The sequence below is a fragment of the Aegilops tauschii genome, chromosome 5 (assembly GCF_002575655.3).
Source record: "Aegilops tauschii subsp. strangulata cultivar AL8/78 chromosome 5, Aet v6.0, whole genome shotgun sequence".
Taxonomy (NCBI): Eukaryota; Viridiplantae; Streptophyta; class Magnoliopsida; order Poales; family Poaceae; genus Aegilops; species Aegilops tauschii.
The window spans coordinates 568,153,284-568,159,160 of NC_053039.3; positions in this window are offsets into that span (position 1 = coordinate 568,153,284).

The following is a 5,877-nucleotide window of genomic DNA, read 5'->3' on the forward strand; positions in this document are numbered from 1 at the left end:
AATCTCATGAAGGAAAGCTTGAGTTGGAAGTTTCTATCCCTAGAAAACTTTATGATGAGTGGGAACCTAGTATTAAAATTAAGATTAAGGATCATGAATGCTATGCTTTGTGTGATTTGGGTGCTAGTGTTTCCACGATTCCGAAGACTTTGTGCGATTTGCTAGGTTTCCGTGATTTTGATGATTGCTCTTTAAACTTGCACCTTGCGGATTCCACCATTAATAAAGCTATGTGAAGAATTAATGATGTTCTTATTGTTGCAAATAGGAACTATGTGCCTGTAGATTTTATTGTTCTTGATATAGATTGCAATCCTTCATGTCCTATTATTCTTGGTAGACCTTTCCTTAGAACGATCGGTGCAATTATTGATATGAAGGAAGGGAATATTAGATTCCAATTTCCATTAAAGAAAGGCATGGAATACTTCCCTAGGAAGAAAATTAAATTACCATATGAATCTATTATGAGAGCCACTTATGGATTGCCTACCAAAGATGGCAATACCTAGATCTATCCTTGCTTTTATGCCTAGCTAGGGGCGTTAAACGATAGCGTTTGTTGGGAGGCAACCCAATTTTATTTTTAGTTTTTTTTGGCTTTTTGCTTCTGTTTAGGAATAAATATTTGATCTAGCCTCTGGTTAGATGTGTTTTTATGTTTTAATTAGTGTTTGTGCCAAGTTAAACCTATAGGATCTTCTTGGATGATAGTTATTTGATCTTGCAGAAATTTCCAGAAACTTTCTGTTCACGAAAATAATTGTTAAAAATCATCAGAACGTGATAAAATATTGATTCCAATTGCTGCTGATCAATAAACAAATTGTATAGGTCGTCCTATTTTGGCTAATTTTTTGGAGTTCCAGAAGTTTGCGTTAGTTATAGATTACGACAGACTGTTCTGTTTTTGACAGATTCTGTTTTTCGTGTGTTGGTTGCTTATTTTGATGAATCTATGGCTAGTAAACTAGTTTATAAACCATAGAGAAGTTTGAATACAGTAGGTTTAACACCAATATAAATAAAGAATGAGTTCATTACAGTACCTTGAAGTGGTCTTTTGTTTTCTTTCGCTAACGGAGCTCACGAGATTTTCTGTTAAGTTTTGTGTTGTGAAGTTTTCAAGTTTTGGGTAAAAGATTTGATGCATTATGGAACAAGGAGTGGAAAGAGACTAAGCTTGGGGATGCCCATGGCACCCCCAAGATAATCTAAGGACACCAAAAAGCCAAAGCTTGGGGATGCCCCGGAAGGCATCCCCTCTTTCGTCTACTTCCATCGGTAACTTTACTTGGAGCTATATTTTTATTCACCACATGATATGTGTTTTGCTTGGAGCGTCTTGTATGATTTGAGTCTTTGCTTTTTAGTTTACCACAATCATCCTTGCTGTACACACCTTTTTAGAGAGACACACATGATTCGGAAATTTTTAGAATACTCTATGTGCTTCACTTATATCTTTTGAGTTATATAGTTTTTGCTCCAGTACTTCACTTATATCTTTTAGAGCACGGTGGTGGATTTGTTTTATACAAACTATTGATCTCTCATGCTTCACTTAGATTATTTTGAGAGTTTTAAATAGCATGGTAATTTGCTTAAATAATCCTAATATGCTTGGTATTCAAGATTAATAAAAACTTTCTTATGAGTGTGTTGAATACTAAGAGAAGTTTGATGCTTGATGATTGTTTTGAGATATGAAGATGGTGATATTAGAGTCATGCTAGTTGAGTAGTTTTGAATTTGAGAAATACTTGTGTTAAAGTTTGTGATTCCCGTAGCATGCACGTATGGTGAACCGTTATGTGATGAAGTCGGAGCATGATTTATTTATTTATTGTCTTCCTTATGAGTGGCGGTTGGGGACGAGCGATGGTCTTTTCCTACCAATATATCCCCCTAGGAGCATGCGCGTAATACTTTGTTTTGATAACTTGTAGATTTTTGCAATAAGTATATGAGTTCTTTATGACTAATGTTGAGTCCGTGGATTATACGCACTTTTCCTCCTTCCACCATTGCTAGCCTCTCTAATACCGCGCACTTTTCGCCGGTATCATACACACACCATAAACCTTCCTCAAAACAACCACCATACATACCTATCATGGCATTTCCATAGCCATTCCGAGATATATTGCCATGCAACTTACCACCGTTCCGTTTACTATGACACGCTCCATCATTGTCATATTGCTTCGCATGATCATGTAGTTGACATTGTATTTGTGGCAAAGCCACCGTTCGTAATTCTTTCATACATGTCACTCTTGATTCATTGTATATCCCGGTACACCGCCGGAGGCATTCACATATTTTGTTCTAAGTATTGAGTTGTAATTTTTGAGTTGTATGTAAATAAAAGTGTGATGAGCATCATTTTTAGAGCATTGTCCAAAGTGAGGAAAGGATGATGGAGACTATGATTCCCCCACAAGTCGGGATGAGACTCTGGACGAAAAAAAGAGGCCATAAAAAAAGAGAAAAGGCCCAAATAAAAAAATGAATGAGAGAAAAAGAGAGAAGGGACAATGTTACTATCCTTTTACCACACTTGTGCTTCAAAGTAGCACCATGATCTTCATGATAGAGAGTCTCCTATGATATCACTTTCATATACTAGTGGGAATTTTTCATTATAGAACTTGGCTTGTATATTCCAATGATGGGCTTCCTCAAAATGCCCTAGGTCTTCGTGAGCAAGCGAGTTGGATGCACACCCACTTAGTTTCTTTTGTTGAGCTTTCATATACTTATAGCTCTAGTGCATCCATTGCATGGCAATCCCTACTCACTCACATTGATATCTATTGATGGGCATCTCCATAGCCCGTTGATACGCCTAGTTGATGTGAGACTATCTTCTCCTTTTTGTCTTCTCCACAACCACCATTCTATTCCACATATAGTGCTATGTCCATGGCTCACGCCCATGTATTGCGTGAAGATTGAAATTTTTTGAGAACGTTAAAAGTATGAAACAATTGCTTGGCTTGTCATCGGGGTTGTGCATGATTTAAATATTTTGTGTGGTGAAGATAGAGCATAGCCAGACAATATGATTTTGTAGGGATAACTTTCTTTGGCCATGTTATTTTGAGAAGACATAATTGCTTAGTTAGTATGCTTGAAGTATATTATTATTTTTATGTCAATATTAAGCTTTTGTCTTGAATCTTTCGGATCTGAATATTCATACCACAATTAAGAAGAATTACATTGAAATTATGCCAAGTAGCATTCCACATCAAAAATTCTGTTTTTATCATTTACCTAATCGAGGACGAGCAGGAATTAAGCTTGGGGATGCTTGATACGTCTCCAACGTATCTATAATTTTTGATTGCTCCATGCTATATTATCTTCTGTTTTGGACATTATTGGGCTTTATTATTCACTTTTATATTATTTTTGGGACTAACCTATTAACCGGAGGCCCAGCCCAGAATTGCTGTTTTTTTGCCTATTTCAGAGTTTCGCAGAAAAAGAATATCAAACGGAGTCCAAACGGAATGAAACCTTCGGGAACGTGATTTTTAGAACGAACATGATCCAGGAGACTTGGACCCTACGTCAAGGAAGCTTCCAGGAAGCCACGAGGTAGGGGGGCGCGCCTACCCCCTGGGCACGCCCTCCACCCTCGTGGGCCCCATGTTGCTCCACCGACATACTCCTTCCTCCTATATATACCTACGTACCCCCAAACGATGAGATACAGAGCCAAAAACCTAATTCCACCGCCGCAACCTTCTGTACCCACAAGATCCCAACTTGGGGCCTGTTCCGGAGCTCCGCCGGAGGGGGAATCGATCACGGAGGGCTTCTACGTCAACACCATAGCCTCTCCGATGAAGTGTGAGTAGTTTACTTCAGACCTTCGGGTCCATAGTTATTAGCTAGATGGCTCTTCTCTCTTTTTGGATCTCAATACAATGTTCTCCCCCTCTCTCGTGGAGATCTATTCGATGTAATCTTCTTTTGTGGTGTGTTTGTTGAGACCGATGAATTGTGGGTTTATGATCAAGTTTATCTATGAACAATATTTGAATCTTCTGAATTCTTTTATGTATGATTGGTTATCTTTGCAAGTCTCTTCGAATTATCAGTTTGGTTTGGCCTACTAGATTGATCTTCCTTGCAATGGGAGAAGTGCTTAGCTTTGGGTTCAATCTTGCGGTGTCCTTTCCCAGTGGCAGTAGGGGCAGCAAGGCACGTATTGTATTGTTGCCATCGAGGATAACAAGATGGTTTTTTTTATCATATTGCATGAATTTATCCCTCTACATCATGTCATCTTGCTTAAGGCGTTACTCTGTTCTTATGAACTTAATACTCTAGATGCATGCTGGATAGCGGTCGATGTGTGGAGTAATAGTAGTAGATGCAGGCAGGAGTCGGTCTACTTGTCTCGGACATGATGCCTATATACATGATCATACCTAGATATTCTCATAACTATGATCAATTCTGTCAATTGCTCAACAGTAATTTGTTCACCCACCATAAAATACTTATGCTCTTGAGAGAAGCCACTAGTGAAACCTATGGCCCCCGGGTCTATTTTCCATCATATTAATCTTCCAACACTTAGTTATTTCCGTTGCTTTTATTTTACTTTGCATCTTTATCATAAAAATACCAAAAATATTATCTTATCATATCTATCAGATCTCACTCTCGTAAGTGACCGTGTAGGGATTGACAATCCCTTATCGCGTTGGTTGCGAGGATTTATTTGTTTGTGTAGGTGCGAGGGGCTCGCGCGTAGCCTCCTACTGGATTGATACCTTGGTTCTCAAAAACTAAGGGAAATACTTATGCTACTTTGCTGCATCACCCTTTCCCCTTCAAGGGAAAACCAACGCAGTGCTCAAGAGGTAGCAGCAGAATAGACGCTTCATCTTCTCCTTGAGATTCTTCGCCCAAGATGGCTCCTCAGATGGGAGCACATACTCCGGCCCATCATCGTCCTCATCATCTGCATCAGATAAGACAGACTCCTGCACTGGAGGTGCCGGAGTTGACGAACTCCACTTTTCCTTCTGACGCAGCTCGATTATGTCATGAGAAACCAGATTGTCTGAAACAAGCTCCTCTCCTGGAAACTTGGCTGCCCAAGTGTCCTCGATAAGCTGCATAAGATAGGGTCCATAAATGATGCACTTGCGCTCCATGACAGCATAGTGAAGTTCAGACCACATCACATGTGACACATCCAGCACCTGCTGAGAGCCCTGCTCTTCTTGACAGAATAGAAGCAAGTCAACAAGGTAAGAGTGCACCTGATCCAAGTTGCCAACCCAAGGAAACAAGGTGTTCCGGAAGATCCGATGCATGATGTCTAGGAAGGGCCAGAGCTCATAAGAAACCTTCCCAGTCTCAGACACATTCCTCGTAGAATAGGGCCACCGCTTTTCCTTGTGAGTAGCGGCAATCTCCTTATGAGGGCGAAACCCAAGTGGGGTCTGGGCACCCTCATCATCGTACGATAAGCTCACCATGAAGTCCTTCCATGGTGCGGACAGAATACGACCATAGGTCATCCAAGTCAGAGTGCGGGCCGGATCATGCCGAAAGTGAACAGTGGCAAAGAACTGGGCCACGAGCTCGGCATCAAAGTCCTTGTTGAAGGAAATGATCCTCTTGATGTCCATCTCCTCACATCTCTGCAGAGCATTCCCAAAGTATGGCCAGTCCTTCTCCATGTGCGAGAGATCGACAGACTTGACCTTCACAAACAAGTTCTTCTTTTGCCTCAAGACATCATGATAGATGGACTGCTGAAACCTGTTCCAGAATGGAATGCCTCGAAGAGCAAGGTCCTGGTCCACATGGTAGGGATTGTGCTTCCTCTTGGTACAGAACTCC